We start from the raw sequence: 21,737 nt of genomic DNA, 5'->3' as shown, positions 1-21,737 counted from the left end.
TACCAGTAACTGGTGATTGTCCTATTCCTTTCTGGCCCCACCTGTTCACCTCAGCCTCAATGATCACTGTTGCAGAACAGGTGAAGCAATATTGAAATGTATTATCTTTATTTTGCAGAGCATTTTTTCTTCTTTTCTTTGCTAAATGAACTTTGTTTGTTTGTTTGTTTGTTTGTTTATTGTGATCATGTAAGCAATACATAAACTGTTGCAGGTATGATGTTTGATTTTTTCAATGAGGAGCACACTTATTAACCAACTGAAAAAAACATTCACCAACATTATAGCCATGTGATGGATGTGGTCACTGCTGAGCTTAAGCACTGCCAGGCTTTGTCATGATTACTTCTTTACACATGACTTCACATCCTAACACTCCCATTGCACACACACATGCACCACACTATCCTGCCTGCTGGCTACCTCTCTCCTTTCTGCTGCTCTCTCCTTTCTTCCTGTCCCTTTTCATTTTTAGCTCTCCTCTCCTCTTCAGTCTAATTTATTTCCCTCTTCTTTTTTGTGCTCCTTTTCTGTCACCATGACTTCTTTTACAAACCCTGATAAGCTGCACACACACACACACACACACACACACACACACACACACACACACACACACACACACACACACACTGTTCCTCTTGAATATACACATTGTTTACTGTGTGCTTGTGTGTGCACATGCTATCCTGTCAGACTGGCCTAGTCTTTATTTGATGTATCTGTGCCCACCCACTGGCCATGCACAGTCCCCCTTTCTATTTGTGTCTCTCTCTCCCCATCTCTGTGTGTGCGCGTGTGTGTATCACGCTTGACTGTAAAAATGAAAAGGCTAAGCTTCAAGAAAGAAAAGATAAGAGCCAGGCTGAAAAACGACAAGGAGTAGAGAAAGAAGACCGGGAGGGAGGAAATGGGGATAGAGAGAAATGCATACTAGAATGGAAGGAAAAGATAATGCAGTTTGTTTCTGTGTAAGGTAATGTCTGCTACTAACAGGTTATTATCATGCAGACTGGTGTAGTTGTTTCTCTCCCTCACACACAAACACACACACACTGAGGCTCACAGAGCATGCAACATGAAGAGTGGATTCTAAATGCAAATATGCAAAATTTTAATCACACTTTCCTTCTTCCCTCTTTCTTATCTGCTTACACCAAACAGAAAGGACCACCAGCATCTTCCGAGGTTTGCCATAGCAACAAGCAGCAGCAGGACTTCGACATCATTTTCTTGATGGGAAACTGACATAAAACTTAGACAGCCAGCAGAATCCCAGGTTCATCCTCTGTCAACCCTCTGCTCACGTGCCTTTAAACATGACACAGTGAGCTTGTCAGCATGGATTGGTCTTTACCGCCCTGGATATCAGGTCAGATTATTAGATAGATGCATGTGAATGGATTAATGCTGCCTGGTCTTATGATGCTGGAGAGTTTTCCAAATGAGGCAGCAGAGTATTGAAGAGTGACATAAGTAATTTAGCATAGGTACATGTTCTACTCTCCTGGCAGTTAGAACAAGCAGTGCTCCAACTGTTTGGTATTTACCTACCTTGCTTTGCTTTTCTGTGTGGTATTTTGATGCCAAGTGCAAAGCAGAGCACAGAGTGAGCAGTGCACAGGTGGAAGGAATTAAACAAACAGCTGGGAGGTTCATGCAAATGTAGAAATTCCTAGACTTTCCACCCATAACAGACTGAATAGTCTGAGACATTTCTGGTTCTGGACAGTTTAATCTCATTGGACATTATCAACAGTAGTGAAAAACCTACCTACTGTGTTTATCTTTAATCAATTATGCACAGCTGACACCAGGTAGGGACACACCCTAGTCTGATTGGCTATTAGAGATTTCACATTGTATTCCTGTGAAATTGTCAACTACTAACCTGAAGCTAGAGCCAGTCACCCTGCATAATTCATACTGTGTATTCAAACATAAGCTCTGCTGCTGGTGAGAGAAAGAGAGCAAAATAAAAAGAGAGTGAGTTTATTTCTCATTTCCAGCATGGAGAAAAGCAGCAGTTAAGCCTCATTTTCTTGCAAGGATGAATGATTTAGCCTACAATAACTTTCAGACAGATCTCAGCGAAACAGATAAAACAGTATTAAGTCGTAACATTTTCCTGGATTACAGTTCTACTAAGACTTTCAGGCAGAGTAGGTCAGAAGGTCAGAGGGTTGGTTGTTCAATCCCTGGCTGCTCCCTGGCAAGATTCTGAACCCCAAACCTAGTCACACTCCCGTGGGTGCATTGGAGTGTGAAAGCTAGAAAGGAAGAACTTTACTAAAACATAGAACAGGGGTCCCCAATCCCAGTCCACGAGGGCCGGTGTCCCTGCAGGTTTTAGATCTCACCCTGGGTCAACACACCTGAATCACGTGATTGAGAAGGTAATTTATCCATTTAAATCTGCTGTGATGGATCAAGGACACATCTAAAACCTGCAGGGACACCGGCCCTCGTGGACTGGGATTGGGACCCCTGACATAGAATAACATTGTCCCATGAATAGAGAATCACAGAAAATTCACCTGTCTTTGGAGCTAAAAGAGGGCACGCAAACACATAAGAATCAGTGGACAGACGAGGATGTCCTCTATTGAGCACATCATGACTTAGTAGGGTAGCTGAAATAAGTCAAAAGACAGAGACCAAAGACAAATATCACTTACAGAAGACATAAATGAATAGGCTGTGTCTCATGGATATAAGTGTATGATATATGACATATTCCACCACAAAACTAGAACAAGGCTAATTTTCTTGTTCTGCACGTAAAGCATGTAAAGAGGTGGACCCTGCCTAGTTGTTTCTAGATGTACAGGTCTTTGTTTTGGTGTTAGGCCAAAAACCAGTAATTGTCAAGGAAAACATCATTTACTTTAATTGTGATTACATAAATGTTTTATGGATTACAATTTGGTATCCATACGTATTTCACACAGATGGGTTTTGCGAGGCCCACAGCTGTTTACTCAGTAAAAATGTAAAACATTTTGAGTTAATCTTACAATGACCTTTAATTCCTTAATCCTGCTGAACATTGCAAATATATTTATATGATATACACTGTGTACATGGTAAAAAGTTTTAAATATATGGTACCGAATATATTAGTTTTACAGTACACTAAAGCACAAAATTTAATATTTTAATAAAGAAAGATCTATATACACTGGTAAATTTACTAGAACAATAATAATACAGGGAGTGCAGAATTATTAGGCAAATGAGTATTTTGTCCACATCATCCTCTCCATGCATGTTGTCTTACTCCAAGCTGTATAGGCTCGAAAGCCTACTACCAATTAAGCATATTAGGTGATGTGCATCTCTGTAATGAGAAGGGGTGTGGTCTAATGACATCAACACCCTATATCAGGTGTGCATAATTATTAGGCAACGTCCTTTCCTTTGGCAAAATGGGTCAAAAGAAGGACTTGACAGGCTCAGAAAAGTCAAAAATAGTGAGATATCTTGCAGAGGGATGCAGCAGTCTCAAAATTGCAAAGCTTCTGAAGCGTGATCATCGAACAATCAAGCGTTTCATTCAAAATAGTCAACAGGGTCGCAAGAAGCGTGTGGAAAAACCAAGGCGCAAAATAACTGCCCATGAACTGAGAAAAGTCAAGCGTGCAGCTGCCAAGATGCCACTTGCCACCAGTTTGGCCATATTTCAGAGCTGCAACATCACTGGAGTGCCCAAAAGCACAAGGTGTGCAATACTCAGAGACATGGCCAAGGTAAGAAAGGCTGAAAGACGACCACCACTGAACAAGACACACAAGCTGAAACGTCAAGACTGGGCCAAGAAATATCTCAAGACTGGTTTTTCTAAGGTTTTATGGACTGATGAAATGAGAGTGAGTCTTGATGGGCCAGATGGATGGGCCCGTGGCTGGATTGGTAAAGGGCAGAGAGCTCCAGTCCGACTCAGACGCCAGCAAGGTGGAGGTGGAGTACTGGTTTGGGCTGGTATCATCAAAGATGAGCTTGTGGGGCCTTTTCGGGTTGAGGATGGAGTCAAGCTCAACTCCCAGTCCTACTGCCAGTTTCTGGAAGACACCTTCTTCAAGCAGTGGTACAGGAAGAAGTCTGCATCCTTCAAGAAAAACATGATTTTCATGCAGGACAATGCTCCATCACACGCGTCCAAGTACTCCACAGCGTGGCTGCAAGAAAGGGTATAAAAGAAGAAAAACTAATGACATGGCCTCCTTGTTCACCTGATCTGAACCCCATTGAGAACCTGTGGTCCATCATCAAATGTGAGATTTACAAGGAGGGAAAACAGTACACCTCTCTGAACAGTGTCTGGGAGGCTGTGGTTGCTGCTGCACGCAATGTTGATGGTGAACAGATCAAAACACTGACAGAATCCATGGATGGCAGGCTTTTGAGTGTCCTTGCAAAGAAAGGTGGCTATATTGGTCGCTGATTTGTTTTTGTTTTGTTTTTGAATGTCAGAAATGTATATTTGTGAATGTGGAGATGTTATATTGGTGTCACTGGTAAAAATAAATAATTGAAATGGGTATATATTTGTTTTTTGTTAAGTTGCCTAATAATTATGCACAGTAATAGTCACCTGCACACACAGATATCCCCCTAAAATAGCTCAAACTAAAAACAAACTACAAACTACTTCCAAAAACATTCAGCTTTGATATTAATGAGTTTTTTGGGTTCATTGAGAACATGGTTGTTGTTCAATAATAACATTATTCCTCAAAAATACAACTTGCCTAATAATTCTGCACTCCCTGTACAATATTATAAATTTGTTTCATCCAACCGTTGTCTTCCACTTATTCAATTCAGGGGACTTGAGCCAGCGACTATAGGGTGAGAGGTGGGGTACACCCTGGATAGGTTGCCAGCCTGTCGCAGGGCTAAATCATGCAAGCTCCACACCAGATGGTAGAGTTCAACTCAGGACCATCTTCCTGTGAGGCAACAATGGGAACCACCATACCGTTGTACCACACGTAAATTTGTCAGATGTCATATTTTAAACAACATTAATATGATAAAATGGAAAATATATTAAAATTACAGAAATATATTTAAATAATGATAAATCATGAGGTGTTAATACCCAACAGGCTGCTTTGTAGTGATGTGTCGGTCGCAAACGAAATGGCTCTTAGAGCCGGATCTTTGAAGTGAACGACGCGAGCCGGGTGGGTTTTTTTTTTTTTCCTTTCTCTCACCCTTTTTCCGCTTCACTCCACAGCGAGCCTTGTGCTTTGTGCTGGGCAGAGGGGGGAGGGGCGGTAGTTACACTCAGTAGCACAGGAACAGAGCGGGAGGGAGAGAGAGAGAGAGCAGGGACAACAACGTCACATTAGAAAGGTATAGTAATCATCCACAACTATTTTCAGTTGCAGATGATACGGGATTCAGAAAGTTTATTCATGCGGGCCCATATGACAGAGAATGTGCATGTTCTTTCTGTTTTCATATTTTAATTTAATTTATTTGTGTTGTGGTTTGCAGTGTTTTGTGTTGTTTCACTTTAAATTTGTTTAAAAGGAAAAAGCTAAAAATTGTAATATTTAAAAGTTGAACTGTAAATTGTTGGTTCTTGTATTATATGATTTATTTATTCTATTTTATGTGGAGAGAATAAATAAAAGTATATTTATGGTGGCCCCCAGAGACAAAACACATACAAATTCCAAGGCACAACGGAAGTGCTCCAGGATGCTAGGGGGCAGTGTTGAGCTTTTGTTACCTCGTGTCTACACAAGCCAGGAAGTACCAACAACCAGATTTGGTGTGTGGTAGTAACAGGTAAATGAACATTTTTTTTAATCATTTGAATATATATTACTGTTGGTGTATAAATACACAAACAATACACACATGCTTTCAATTTTGTAATTTAAGTGATCTAGGTAGCTCTGTTTTGGAAGTTCAGTTAATGCTAGCAATGTGATTGTACGTGCTTTGGAGTTTGTACGTGCTTTGTCTCTAGGGGCCACCGTATATATTTATATATAAACAAGAGCCGGTTCTCTAAAAAAAGCCGGAATTCCCATCACTACTGCTTGAGGGGTCAAATTTACCAAAACAGATACTGCGTATGTGTGCATGCATTAATATTTTTGTGAGCCTATGTGTTTTGCAAATCTTTGATGTTGCCTTCTCAACTGACCCCAATACTCAACTGAGCCCCGAGGTGCAGTCTCATAGGCACACAATCCCACAGTCTGTTCACAGATGGAAGTAAATAATTGCAATTTGGCATCTTACTAAAAAAAATACATTTGAAACTTTATGAATAACAACAATAATTCTATTTTAACATTAAAAATATCATGTTGACTAAAGAGCTTGCACACTGGTGGTGGTACTGGTGGATTAACCAATAAAGAAAAAGAAATGATTTCGTTGTTAATTTAGGTCAGCTGCAACATACACCTTCACTGGGTGGTGGTCTAATACATTTGAGTTATCTCAGTCATTTCATGTTAAATCAGCCAATTTTAGGTCAACCATCTGCACACATGGATGTTATTGCAGTGCAATTTTTATATTAATTATATTGCTCAAGATATTCAGACTGTGTTCTATATTAAAATACAAATTAACATTTTGTTAAATGTGTAATTTGTTCAATTCTTGAGAATTCATCTTCAGGTAAGCTTCATCTTGCCTTCAAATGTTTGTTGAAATGTTTCTATTCTTATGAAGTATTTCGTCTTGTAAAAGTAGCTTATATAATAGTTTTCAGTCACACAGAATACAGACATTGAGGCATGATGGAGCCAGAAAATGCCCAGTTGGATATCAGTGTTCAAGCTCTGGTGGTCCTCAATGGTATGGCTAGCACTGCAGAGGCATATGGTCTGCTGTCTGGCCCTAAGCTTTCCACCAGAGCTCAAATACATGTTTGAAGTCCTGCAAAAAATATTTTGGAATCTTGATGAAAACCAATTATCATCCACGGCACATACTCTCAAAAACAAGCTTCTGCTATAAGTTGAACAAGACTGATGGGTACCAGCACAGGTTCAAACTGAGGTAACTAATTCAGATGGCTTGGAAAAATATGTTTAGTCTTGTAAAGAGTTTTGTACAAAAGTCTTGAACCATCCATTTCTTTGTTTTTATGAGGGAAATAGAAAATAGGTGCAATGTTTTATTAAAGTGTAAAGTGTGTAAGCATACATGGAAATGCAGTATTTCCCATGTATGTAGGCAAAATCAGAGTTTGTACATTCCTAATAATATTGAAAGTCAGTATTTGTTATGGCACTTGTATTCTTCAACACAGCCTGAACTTTCTGAGGTGGCGTTCTGTAATTTCTTTAAGTATCTTCAGGAATTATTCTCCAGGCTTCCTGAAGGACATTCTATGCTCTTCTGTGGATATTTCTGCCTTTTATTTCTTCTCTGTCAAGATGATCCCACACTGCTTAATACTGAGTTCCAGGCTCTGGAGAGGCCAGTCTATTAGGAGCTGGTGCGTACATGTGGCGTTCTTGGGTTTTTTCCTTTTTTGGCACAGGTAGGCGGGCCGGTGCTTTGCGGGAGCATTGCGCCCAATCACAACAACAGTCGCCTCAAGGCGCTTTATAATGTACATTAGATCCTACAATAATACATACAGAGAAAAACCCAACAATCATGTGATCCCCTATGATCAAGCACTTTGGCGACAGTGGGAAGGAAAAACTCCCTTTTAACAGGAAGAAACCTCCAGGCTCAGGGAGGGGCGGGGCCATCTGCTGCCACCAGTCTAAACCATGACAGAGCCTTCACGGTCTTTAAGTGCATTTTCACACCAATAGTTTTACTCTGGTCTGAAACTGTTAATTATTTTATAAACTTGTAGCTTTTCTCCATGATTTGGATTCTTTTTCATGCAGAAATGATAAGTCTGCTTATTGGCTAGATGTGTCTGTGACAGGAAAAAGTAAATACAGTAAAAAGGTGCTGTGTTCTATGGGAGAACGTGGAAAACGTACACTCATGGTAACTTTACATGGCTAGTTACTAACCTGTTCTGACATTTGCACATCTATGGTACCTTGCCACATCCCTGAATGGAAAGCATACATGGCTATGGGAGGGGTTTAGCTTAAACTTGCAACATAAAACTGATAGCTGGGTTGGATTGAGATTGAATCATATTCACACCATGAATGAACCTCATTAGAGGTCCTTGGTGCTTTTTTTGTTTGTTTTTTTGTTTGTTTTTGGGTTGGCACCCAAGTATGACTATTGTGGTGACATCACATGAACCGCACCAAGGGGGGGGGGGGAAACAAACCAGACCAGATTTTTAAACAGATTAAACTTTGCAGGATATTATCCTATTTCTTAAGCTTAGCATTAGCATGCTATCTGTGCAGTTTCTTGCAAGGAGCAAAGTTATGTTAGCAGCATAATGCAGTTGCACTTTAGCATCATCATCATCATCATCGTTTATTTGTATAGCACTTTAAAAACACACCAGGCAGACCAAAGTGCTGAACAACACAGATAAAATAAAAACTAGCAAAATTAAAATGACAATAAAATTCTTACAAATATGATCAAATTAACAAGAAAGGTATCAGTTTCCTACAGAGTTAAACAAAATTACACTCTTGTCCTTTTGTGCAATCAAGATAAAAATAGTTTCCATATCCACACTGTACACTGCCTTAGTATAAACAGGTTAATTCTTCTAACAAAAAACAAAAACTCGATATTAGACAGAATTATCTACACCGACTCTGATGACCCAGACAAATACAAAAGAGAAAAGAAATATGAAACATAGGTGTGTTGACTGCACAGGTGTAATATATGAGAACATTCAAGAATTATGTTTTGAATTCAACAGAAAATGTCACCATATAATGCAATGAGAGTTAAATGGCCTGGCCTGCATTTGTATAGCGCTTTACTCAGTCCCTAAGGCCCCCAAAGCGCTTTACACTACATTCAGTCATTCACCCATTCACACACACTCTCACACACTGGTGTGATGGCAGCTACATTGTAGCCACAGCTGCCCTGGGGCGCACTGACAGAGGTGATATAATGCAATGAGAGCTAGTGCCATACCATTCGTTATATCGGTATAATTTTTATGTGACACCACCAGTGTTGGGACTAACGCACTATTAAGTAATGCTTTACAGCAACTACATTATTATTGTGGTAACGAGCACGGTAACTAGTTATTATGCCAAAACCAGGAACGCGTTACTCGTTACTGGGATTTAGATAGGCTCATTGCTCGTTACTTTGTGTGGTGGCTATCGCGGAGCTTCCTCAGATTCAGTAACATTAGCAGGTGGTGGAGGCCAGCAGGTGGATGAAGGAAAAGGGAGGCAGGAGGAGAGACCCGAGGCGGGCGCTGGTCCGAGTGTCAGGTGAACTGAACTTCAGGTAAGAAGTTATGACCTGCAGTCTGTCTGGGTCAGATATGAACCAAGTTTAGGTGGAGTTTATTTTCGTTGTGATGACTTTTTCGTGCTGCGCACTAGCTAGCATGACGGGGTTTCTATACAGCTGGGTGGTGCTATGTTACTAATGTTGAACTTTATTTTGTTCAAAAGGTTAATTAATAGTCCTGTAAAAAATGGAATCGTCTCGTATTCAGAGAAATTATTACTCGTTTCTTATTGAGGTGAAAAGGAACAGTTTGTCCCGGACTTCAGCTGAAAAAGACACAAAGCTGGAGTTATTCTGTCGTTACGCTGCACAGCTGCCTCTTCTTCTCTCATTCTCTCCCCTCCCTTTTCCTGTTTCTACTTCAATCATGAAACTGATCAATGATCAGCTGATCGTCTCTCTCGTTTGTTTATCGCTCACTTTGCGCCAGAAAGAGGAAACCAGCAGATGTCGCGCTAAACAACAGCAGCACGTTTAAGCTTGATCAGCTGTTGTTAGAATTTATTTAATATTAATTTCTAGTATCAGCTGATGTTTGCTGGAGCCACAGCTGTAAAGCTGCTGGTCATGATGTCGGTTTGGATATGTGGTGAGAGGGAAACATGAAGATGAAACCAGGAGATGTCCTCACTGAATCATCAGAGCTGAACAGGTGATGGAGAAACAGGTTTACCTTTTAGGTGACATGGATGAGTTGAAGTTATGAACTGTTTCTGAGAGATAAATAACACCAGGATCCTTTTTTAGGTAGCTGACAGCTGGTAACTGTGCAGGGGCGGATCTAGCAAAGTGTTGCCAGGGGGCAGGTAGGGCATTAACAGGGAAAGGGGGGCACAAAGAAATACTTTTCTTTCTTATTCTCATTTACAATGTCTCGCTTTTAAAAAATAATTATCTGAATCTTACAACAAAAAGCGCACATGACGTAGGCTAGAATCATGGCGGCGAACAACGACGGTCCTGGCGTGGGATTTCTCTCGTGGAAATATGCACATTATTTTTTATTTTCTATTGGTAGGTGGCACAGTGCACTTGTGGCAAGTAAGCAAGCTAGAAGACTGGCAGTTGCTGGGTATCCAGTTAGCAACACATTAACAGAATTCTGAGTAAAACCAAAAGTTACTTTCCCTAGAACCTTCACAGACATATTCCCTTGTAACTAGTTACTCTGAAAGTAACGAGTAACTTGAAGTAATGGAGTTACTTTTGATAGAAGTAACTAGTAATGTAACTAAGTTACTAATTTAAAGTAACTTACCCAACACTGGACACCACGTAATCAAAAATTATATAATAATAATAATAATAATAATAATAGATTGGATTTATATAGCGCTTTTCAAGTCACCCAAAGCGCTTTACAATTCCACTATTCATTCACTCTCACATTCACACACTGGTGGAGGCAGCTACGGTTGTAGCCACAGCTGCCCTGGGGCAGACTGACAGAAGCAAGGCTGCCATATCGCGCCATCGGCCCCTCTGGCCAATATATCAGCGATATAGCAACACTATGAATATTCCTTAGTGCATATAACAGCAAGACAAGCCCAAATGAGTCCACGCTAAAGGTGGAAACCAACAAAACCACTTGAGGCATAAACACACAGGTTACGAAGGCATGCAAGAAACAGATACAAGCCGCTGTCGATGTGAAATTCAAAAGTAAATGATGTAAATACCAAATAGTGGACACAGTACACAGAAATGACTGATTTGGATAAAAGTAGTGTATCGTGCAGGCTCCCACAGAGTCACAAGTTTATTTTAGTTATTGATAAAAGTAAACCGCTAAGTTATGCTAAACTTAATAGGAATATGTTCTTAATCAGGTACCTGCTGTCACTATGAAAATACCTGCCCTCCATCATTAAACAGGAACTGTGGATAATGAAATGAAACATTAAAGAACCCAATGTGAAAAATAAATAAATAAATAAAATCTACTGAAGATTAAGCAGTCCATTCACTTTGCAACTTTACACACGTGCAATACATAGAAAAAAATAATTTTATTAATGGAATTTCCCCTTGTAATTTGAACAGTCTGCTGGATGACTTAAAAGGTACAGTGTGTAAAATCCCACCATTATATTACAGTATAGTGATGCGCGAATCATGAACGAATCACTTTACTGACTCGTGAATCATGATTCACAAGCCCAACTGACTCACTGACTCATCCCTGTTGCTGTTAGCAAACTCATTTCATTAGTAGAAATATATCTAGCTTATAATTAAAATTGTGAGGGAAAAAACAACAGTTTCTTAACAAAAACATTTCTGCTCTGAAATGGAAGAAAAAACCCTGAGTAGAAGCTCACATCAAGACAACAGCTCCTCAGTTCACAGTAGCATCGCTCTGCTAACATGCTAACACCACATTTAAGTTACTCACCCCCTCCCTCCTGGCTCACAGCTTCTTCTTCTTGGTTGACAACCAATGTTAAGGCGCATTACCGCCCCCTGGCTCACAGCTCAGTGGACATTTAGATGAGAAAATATATATTTAACACATTTGAGGAAAATACTAATAAAATTAAATAAAAATAAATAATATAAATGTTCCCTTTATAAATTTTTTTTTTGCTCTTTTTGCTCTATAAAATAGTTGTTTTCTTTTTCAATCACTCATCTTAGCAGTAGGATTTACATGAAAAGAGAAACAAATTAAGTTTGAGTGAAAATGTACATTTTTTGCACTCTCTGGTCGACTGACTCAGTGACTCAAATGACTCAAAAAAAACAATTCACTTTGGTGAGTGACTTATTAACACTCGATTCAGTAAAAAGAATCAAATTTACCATCACTATTACAATAAATTACAGCTTGCAGTCAAGTGAATTCTGTTTTCTTATCCCTCCTAATTTAATGCTAGCTTTTTAAATCCCCATCAGTATTCTCGTTGGAACATTCTGGGTCAACTGACTACTTTTCAACAAACTTACAACAACCTGATAACAGCAGTTCTGAATAATAATTTGTTTATTACGCACACTGAAGGACATATCCAAGAATGACTCCAGGATTCCCCACAGTGTTACTGGAGGAGAGGTAATCCCATCCAGAGTATTTATGAGTGCAATAACCGCAGTTTTATCTGAATCAGGAGGTTAGGGTTAGGGCTGGAGGTGACTGGAGGTCATCCAGCTTGTGTGTGTCATGTCGGGTATTACCTGCATACTAATGCAAATGTATGCTATGGTTTCTAACAATATGTATAATGTATAAGGAAACATGTCAAGTGTAAATAGAACTGTCCTAAGGACAGAGCTCCATATTAGCTTGAGTGTGTTAAGAAGCCACCAGTTTATTTATAGTGCTTTTCTATTCTAATTTCTATGCTTTATATAACATGTCTCCTTCATCCACCCACATAGCCATTCATACAAGACCCTTTTTAAGGTCTAAGTGCTTTTTCTCTAACATTCACGCTGTGATGTAATCAACTCAGGGTGCAGCATCTTATCCAAAATTACTTTGGTATGCAGACAGGAGCAGCCAGGGATTGACCAACAGCTTTTCAATTAGTAGAGGCGTTTTAAGTAAAAGTGTTTTAATTCCTCCCACCTTTCAGGCCTGTGGTACATGGGATATTATTAAAGACAGGTTGCATATATTTAAGACTGAAACATTAATTAATGGAAGGACTTCTTTGAGCAGTCTTGTAGGAATGGTGTTTAAATCCAAAATACTTGGTTTGGGTTAAAGTTTACCCTTTCACTTCCCTTTCTAGTTATTAAAGTAATCACACATGTAATTAAATATAATAAATAATAATAAATAGAACAAAGGAAAATTCAGCTCAACAGAGCTTCGTCACCAAAGAAAGTTGGGGTTCTTCTAGTTTTCTTCTAATCTAGTCGAGTCATCTTCTGCCTTCTTTGAGCTTCTATTTGCTTGCTTTAAATTTTTATTTATATAACACCAAATAACATCAACAGCTGCCTCAAGGATACTAGAAATTTGTCTCAAGCTGATCTCTGTGTGTTTCTGTCATTCGTGAAACAGGCTTCACCCAACTGACTTAGAACTGCATTCATCTTCTAAGTCAGTTGGGTGAAGCATCTTCATCTTCACCACCGCAGCATCTTGAATCTGGGGAGCCTGTCTTAAATCCAATCTCTTCATAACAGACTTTAAGAAAACAGAACATAAAGTCTGTTTTCAGCAGCACAAAAACCTGCCTCCTATTAACCTCAGAAAGCCTTTCAAGAAGACAAGAGTAAAGGTACATTATCCCTTGGTTTCGATTGCATATAGAACTTTCTTATTAGACTTTGTCTGTACTTAAGATTATTTGCATATTTTTGCATTTAAGAAAATACTTTCTTTAAAAAAAAATCAACATGGGACGTACGCACAATCAAAGGATCTAGTCAGGGTTTTTTTTGGAGAGATGGCCTCAGTTAAACTTTAAATCATTCCCATTTTAAAAATGGAAACCAATGAGCAGCTCATTCTGAAAGATGCGTGTTTTTTTTTCTTTTGAATATTTATGCTCATTACTAAGACCAAAGTATTTCTTATCTGATGAAATAGATTGCTCAATTACTAAAATAATCGGTAGCTGCAGCCCTAACAAAACAGTCACCCTGACTAAACGAGTTATCCTCTCACTCCTTTGAAATGGATTTAAACTCCTATGGTAAGCATTTCTGACAATTTCCTTTCCTACTGTCGAATATTGGCTCCAGTGTGGTCAGTGGAGTCTATCCAAACTGTTTCTCCTTGTACCGACTGGGACTTGTTTCGTCTCTCTGCTCCATGATGCAGACCACGACCGTGGCCCAGTTGTAGCATGGTGTGGACAGTCCTTTCTTGACATTAAAGTGTTTAAAACAAAGGGAATGGTTGTTGATTTTCATAAACACTGATTTTCATCCCTGCCCCGTTTGTATTTCATGGTCAAGAAATTGAGGTGGTAGAGAAATACAAATATCTGGGCACCACTGCTGATGAAAGTTGAAATTTAAATTGAATACAGACACCATATGTGCAAAGACTCACCAGCGTATGTATTTGTATCAGAAACTAAGTGATTTTAATGTGAATAACATTTTATGAAAATGGTTTGTTCTTGTTTTATTGAGTCTGTCTTAACTTTTTCTTTAATCTGCTGGTTTGGGTCTCTTAGCTCGAAAAATAAGAAGAAGCTGGAGCACATTGTTAAATTGTGTAGTAGAGTGGCAGTATAAAGCTAAATGATCTTGCCATCCTGTATGGAGGGTTGGATTATGGAGATATTCCATATATGAATGCTTCTGCTCAATGTCTTCGAACGGTTGATTGCATATCGTGCTTCTCTGAGGTTCATCACTTTCAAAATTTCACACTCACCACTGTGAGTTATACTCTCAGGTAGGATGGCCTGCTCTGGCCAGTCGGAGGAAATCTCATTTACAGTTTTATATAAGGCAATACTGGGATTGCTGCCTTCCTATATATGTTCACTGCTTGCAATGAAACATGTTGGTCATTATTATCTTCGTCCGCGAGGTTACTTGTTGCGTTCTGTTCCATTTGCCTGAACTGAACTTGTGGAAGTTGTAATCTGGACCAGGATGAGACTGAACATTTCCAGATAAAAGAAGAAAAAGAACAATGGAGCATTTTTGTAATAGTACAGGAATATAAACCAGTCATATGGAATAATCAATCAATTAAATCAGATCTCCACTGATGATCAAGTTTGAAGAGCTTTTCTAGACTGTTTTTACATCTCACCTGGACAAAGAGCTGTCAATAAAATCAGTAAAAGAAAAAGCTACATGATAGACACGTGACAGGAAGAAAACAATGGTGAAATCCACACTAGTGCAGATAGAAAGCTGATTCAGGCCAGCTTTTTGGTCCTTTCCAGTCACATGATGATGATGATGATGATGATGAAGATGATGATGCAGTGTGACATCACACATTAACCAGGAAATCAGGTTAGAGGAAGAATGCTGTGAATAAATTTACCAAAATCAAACCAGCCTGGGTCCAAAATAGGATGGTCACATTTTTGGGGGCTTAATATATTCAGCCGGATTTCTAGTACTGAGGGCTGTACCATCCAAAGTAGGCTAAATGCTGTCTCTCCTAACAACACCGGGTTTTACAGAGACTGTTTCCCCCCATGGTTTGCTGGACATCATTCACACAGCCATGCACATAGTGCAGCTAAACAAATCATGACCAATTGGGGAGTGGAACACAAAACTACAGAAATCCTGCACTGTGTTACTGTTGGGCAAATATATGGATCTGCCTCTAATCTGTAGAAAATTCTGTTAGGTCAAAAAAGTAAGAGGCAAATGATTAGGCCAAATACAAATGCATACATAAATGTTCATATATTTGTCACAGAGGGAATTTTAAAAAAATATGTACAGAAGTGATTCATTTTCTGCATAAGTGGGACAAAATAACTGAGAATATCTTAACATCTTTCTTGGATTATGCTGCCAATCTATAAGATGAACTGGATCGATGTGCCACTGGAACTGGACTAAGCCTGAGATAGAAACTCGGACTGTTTCTGAATTATGTAATACAATAAAGAAAGACATGAATAACTTTCAATATTATAAATATGGGTCTGTTACAAGGTGAGGCATGTGTGTTCCATATGTCACACACAGCTATACACCCATAACATTAGTGTTGAGCATGAAGAGCGGGGTAACTCCATCAAGTTACCTACACTGAGCGCACAGACGCTTGGCTGCTACACCTGCTTTTCAAATAATATGGAGTCAATAAAAAGAGGGCAGTGTAAATATGCAGGAAAGAGGTTTAAACATCACGGGTGGCGATGGCATCTGTCTGTGTTAGCTGCTGGACGTGCATTTCACAGCCTCACCTGCAACATCTGTTGAGACTCTTCTACAGACTTCAGAAGCACACCAGCCATGTGTGTCTCCACAAATAGAAGCATAAATGCAAGCCAAGACAGGGAGAATGGTAGCAGAGTGTGGGATTTGCCCTGTAAAAATGTACCTGAAAGACCTAAAATATCAGCATAGCTCATTGTACTGAACAAAGGGGGCAGACAAGGCAGAAGGAAAGTATGTCTGTATGTATGTGGGAGAAAGAGTGGGGGAAAGAGAGAGTGGGAGAAATGTCATCCAGAGAGACTGCACCGAGACACTAAGCGACATAGAAAGCCACACCACATCGACTTGAGCCAACAAACTGCATTGCTTTCAAACACTTATGCACACATATAGCAATAATATAAATGCTAATTATAGTCTAGGAGACGGCACACATCCCAAAATCCATATACTATTCAATTTAAAAATGCAGGCAAATATGAAACCCGCACTAAATCAGTTAATGTGAGATTGCATGATTTCAATGAACAGTCGTCAGCACAGAAACATGGGAGATCTACAACCCCCCAAATCCCAGACAAATTCTGTTTATTCTGACCGCCATAATGCATGTCGATAACAATTAGGTCAGCATTCTTGTTTCATTTAACGTCACGTGCCATATCCCCTGTGCGTAAAATGATAGCCCTTTCATCTGTTTAGGGTGCGTAATAAGACGGCTTCGCCGGATCTGGTTACCTCTTATCTGACCAGCGGTGTGGAGCGGATCCCTGTCGCAGCACTGACAATTTCAAATCCTCTTCGTCGCTCTTTAAATCCACAGACAGGTGTAGCTTCGCTCCTGTGTTACCTCTGCCTCGCTTTGTCTCCCGATGAAGGCGATTTGCAGCACGCAGCCAGCTATGCACAGCGAGGGGAGCGAACCGGCAGAGGCTCGGCTGCTACGGCGTCATAGAAGAGGAGTCAGTGAAGAGGTCTCACTCCGCCAGCGAAGAATGGCGTCGTTTTCATACCTTCCAGTCACATAAAGCAGCAGTGCTATGCGACTCACCTCCACATACTATCTAAACATACCATCGCGTAACTTCACAAAACCTTTGCTTCGGAAACAAGGTTTGGTTGGGTTTGGTTGGTGCACTGTTGCTAGCTTTAAACCAAGGTCACAATTTAGATTTTAAAGCAATTAAAAGCTGGCTCATGGCACAAGCAGCCATTCATTTTACTTCAGTCTTTCTGGTCCTATTTATGTCCCTACATTTAATTTCACCTCCTCTGTCTCTTCCTCACTCTTTTCTTTTTATCTGAAAATCTGAAATGACATAAATGTAACAGAGAAATGAACAATACTAAATCAGGCTGTATCTTCACACAGTTTTTATGTTATACTGCTGTGAGTCTGGAGTTTTGGTCATACTGAAGCTACAAAACTCTTTTTGAGATATTAGTATCAGAACCATTAGCAGGAATAAAAAAAAAAGGAAAAATCTCAAGTGTAATGAAAATTGATAAGAACTAGGTCACCTCTAATTAATGAATGTGTTGCTCTAGGGTTTTTTTACAGTATGCATGTATTCTTTATGGTGGCACGTGTGTGAGTCAGGGGTTATAGTGAGGATGAAGTCGCTTAAATGCAGCAAATGACATTTTCTGTTGGAAGTTGAAAAAGCAGAAGGAGTCAGAGCTGAAATCTGCGTCTGTTTAATTTTCTCCTTGAAAGCAGAGATATTTTAATCAATTTATAGCAGTGTGCTGCTCTCTCTCTCTCTGCTGATATGAATTAACTTAGAACTTTTATTATCAGTATGCAGTTGCTTACACAGCGAAATTGGGTAGCAAGACCACAAAGGTACAAAAGTACAGACAACAATATAGAAGGAAGTACAACAACATAAGCACAGTATATACAGGGTGTATGAGTTACAGAAACATTAATGGAGCTCACCTAGCAGTCGCTGTCTTTCTCATTTTCTCTCATATATACGAAAGTTATCATTCGAATAAGATATTTCTATATTATTTATTTATCCTTATAGTATTTGATTACCTCTGATTCCAGTCTGTGTGAATAGTCTAAATTGGTTTCACAATCCACAGTCAAAAATAATAATGAGAGAGAAAGTTTTCTGTCACACATGTGTGTCTAATAAATGGAAGCAGTCCGTATCTGTTACTTTCCCCTGAAAGGGTCCAGGTCTGAAAAAGGAGACAGAGGCAAAATGGTTAAATTAAAGAGTTTTATTACAGTTTCTACTAACAACTCAACTAAAAGAGACGGACAAGCTGCTATCACCATTTAAAGAAACAAAACCAAAACCCAAACGTTGGTCAATAAACTGAAAAGTACGTCGAAAAGAGATTAGTGACCAAACACACTCCTCTCCACCGAGCAGGAGCAAATAATCACAAGATACAGCTGTGTCCACGTTAGGTGAGTGCTGAGTATTTGCATGAGGGTGGGAATGGATGTTTGTGTCTATATGTCAGGTTGGGTATCAGGCGCCACCTCTCTGGGGACATCTCAGGCCTTCCAAGGTATGGAGGCCTATCTCCCCCCACCACTTCCCCTGCAGTGGCAGACGGCCTCAGACATCGGTGCGTTGGTGGTTCTTGGTGTCCGGGGCTGGGTGCTCAGGTATGCACCAGCTCACTGCTGGTGGCTGCTTGTCAGGACTGGCACTTGTGGGCTCGGTCGAGCCTCTTCGGGGGTCGGTGCCCCAGCCTCTGGGCCTGGGGGGATATGGTTCCAATCTGGCAACAGCTGGATTAGGCAGAGCTCACGGCACTGCAACCCCTCTGGCTTCTGCTATCCCCCACACCCCTCTAGCAGATCATTACATGAAGGAAACCTTTTAAATTACAAGCCGTCCATGCTCACAGGTGTACACACGGGGTGCTCACACAAACGACACCCTTTTTGGCTCCTACCTCAAGCACACTGTGCGCTGTCGATTAACGTGCTGCCAAATAATTTTAAATATGTTAGTATTTACTGTTACATTCCGAATAGATCATCGTGATGTTGTTGTTTATTCTATTGCTCTCATTTTTTCTGCTTGTTTTCCTCATTTTCTTTCTCAACAGGTGATCCAGGTGATTGATAGATGTATTTTTCGTCTGTTTGTGTTGTTGGTTTTTGTTTTGTGCCCTTTATCACCGTTCCTCTTCCCCGCTCTTTTTCTTCCCCTACCTTTCTTCCCCCAATCACGTCTGTCCCGTGTGTAGCAAGTGAAAATAAAATAAAATAAACAATAAAAACAAAGGTCAATCAAATGGACCAATATGGCAAAGCTGGGATGGTCCATTTGGTAAAGTAAATCTGTTGGGCATCTTTCTTTGCCTTTAGACAATAATTCTGATGCAAAAGAACCAAACGGGACAGGCAATAAAAAAAAAAGCATTCATTGTTGATGGTTGGGGTTAGGCTGGGGACAGCATTATGTCAATGGGATGTGCCCACGAGGATAGCAAACCTGACGTGTGTGTGAGAGAGAGAGTCTGGTATGTTTATGTGGTAAATTGCAGCACTAAAGGCAAAGCAGACATGATACAAACAGAAAGAGAAGAGAAGAGATATGAAAAGTGAGAAGAGAACTAAAGCAACCAGAGTGACCAAATAACAAGAAAAAAAGAAAATGTAAGAAACATGCTACGCAGATTAGAGTACACATGTCTATTAGTGGGACAGAAGAGTGAAAAAAATAGAATCAGAATAAAGGCATTTGTGCAGATAGAGGTCACCTGACTCACTGCAGCCATGGCGTGATGTTTTGGTTGCAATGAAGCTTCCTGTTGACCTACAGCTTATCAACCACAATGACAGCTCGGAAATTTTTTCAATGAACTTCTGTCAGAACGGGAACACGACCTTGCATCGCACCAGGATATCCTTGGGAAGCTGAAGTCCGTTCCTCTCGGTTCATGGCCGCAGCTTGTCAACAACTATTTTTGTTTAAAGTGTTCAAATTTGGCCACGATCGGTCTGGGACTCCATGCAGCTGGATGCTTGCTTCCCAGATGGTGAGTGTTAGGTGGGTTTGGGTGATTTCTCTCACTATTGTCATCTTCTTCTGCCTTCTCTGACATACCTGAGAACACCAAGCTGTCCCTCATGCTGTTGGCCTGGAGCTCGATGACAGTACCTCTATCTAAATTCTGTACATTAATAAATCATGGTCATTTCTTTCTAATGATCTCCTTTTATTGAATACTTTGTATTAATTCATTTAGTTTAGTCAGTTACTGTTCTTACTGTGTTGGAGCAACTGTGACCACATCGTTTAGTATTCTGATTCTGAAAAAAGAAAACTACACGTCGGCTGTTAACAAATGAATGCCATGTTAATTTAAAATAGGTCATCCACTCTGAAAGTTCTCAAACACAGTTCAAATCAAACGTTGTCAGTTTGGACTGTTGTCAGACGTGCACGTAGGTGCAAATGACACTGTCACCATCACTGGTGATTTAAACCATACCGGTCTTGACTGCTGTGCCAACTTTCCAGCAGTGGACTGCAAAACCGTCCATATGCTTTTGAACTTTCAGTTTGGAAACATGCAGGATGCGTACAGAGACACTGACCTTAATGACTTCACATCATGTGTCATAAAGTTGCTGGAGAGACTGGTTCTTAGTCCGCAGGTGAAACATGCTCTCGACCCTGTTTAGTTTGTTTGCCAGCTTCTTAGAGGGGTTGATGCTGTTATCTATACGTCACTTTCACCTGGTATTGGTGGCACTGTGATAATCATGTTTTTTAATTTTTTCACTGCCTTTAATACCATCCACCCACTTCTGCTAAAAGGCGACTTAAAGCAAAGTCATACGAGCTTTCAGAACTAGAGGATGAACGCTATACTTGTCCTGATTTCTGTTGTGATGTGTTGTGCTTGTACTGCTGGTTCAGGGTGAGGAGGACCAGTGCAAAGGAGACAGTAATTAGATTTAAATGTTGGTGATAGAGTCTGAGTCAAGGACATAGGGTCAAACAGTCCAGCTGAAAATCAGACTGGTCTTTGATGTGAGGGGCCCAAACACTTACATCACCACTAACTGATAGACTGAAGACTGCTTACAAACCAGTCGTCAGAACATTAACTCGACTCAAAGAACAGGAAAGGTCATGTGATGAAGTGGAAAGAAAGAGCCTTTTATTAGCTGTGTAGAGATATTAAGGCAATTTGAGCTCAAAGAAAAGGAAGAAAACATAGTATAGTGTCATAATATATATATATACTATAGTGTCAACAGTGTCATAAAATATTGGTTCATATACTAAAAGAAGTAGCAAATGTTTATTTGCCTTTCATCTGATAACATATATGAATTTCCATATTATATGGGAAGAAGTAAGCAAAACTTGTCAGCTTTTGGAAGAAATGAACTGGAATGCTGACCATGAGAAAGGCATGTCAGCATAACTAATGCTGCGGCTGAATGGGAGCAAATTCCCGCAGCAAACATCTGCTAGAATGCCAGAAGAGTAAACACTGTGCTATAAACACTATTTGTC

At 39.9% G+C, this 21,737-nt stretch overlaps 1 protein-coding gene across 3 annotated transcripts in view; it reads right to left on the bottom strand.

Annotated features, from left to right (window-relative positions):
• Positions 1-17,319, bottom strand: part of LOC113021483 (junction plakoglobin-like) — a 115,251-nt gene extending 97,932 nt beyond the window's left edge. Inside the window, exon 1 of one of the 3 annotated variants that reach the window (XM_026166226.1) lies at positions 16,966-17,319. The gene's annotated coding sequence lies outside the window, so the exon portion shown is untranslated. The remainder of the gene's footprint in view (positions 1-16,965) is intronic. The other 2 variants (XM_026166225.1, XM_026166224.1) reach the window with 2 other exon arrangements.
• Between the last annotated feature and the right edge of the window lie 4,418 nt (positions 17,320-21,737).

This window comes from Astatotilapia calliptera, chromosome 4 (assembly GCF_900246225.1).
Source record: "Astatotilapia calliptera chromosome 4, fAstCal1.2, whole genome shotgun sequence".
Taxonomy (NCBI): Eukaryota; Metazoa; Chordata; class Actinopteri; order Cichliformes; family Cichlidae; genus Astatotilapia; species Astatotilapia calliptera.
The sequence above is the reverse complement of the archived record's forward strand: the minus strand, read 5'-3'. Positions and strand labels throughout refer to the sequence as shown.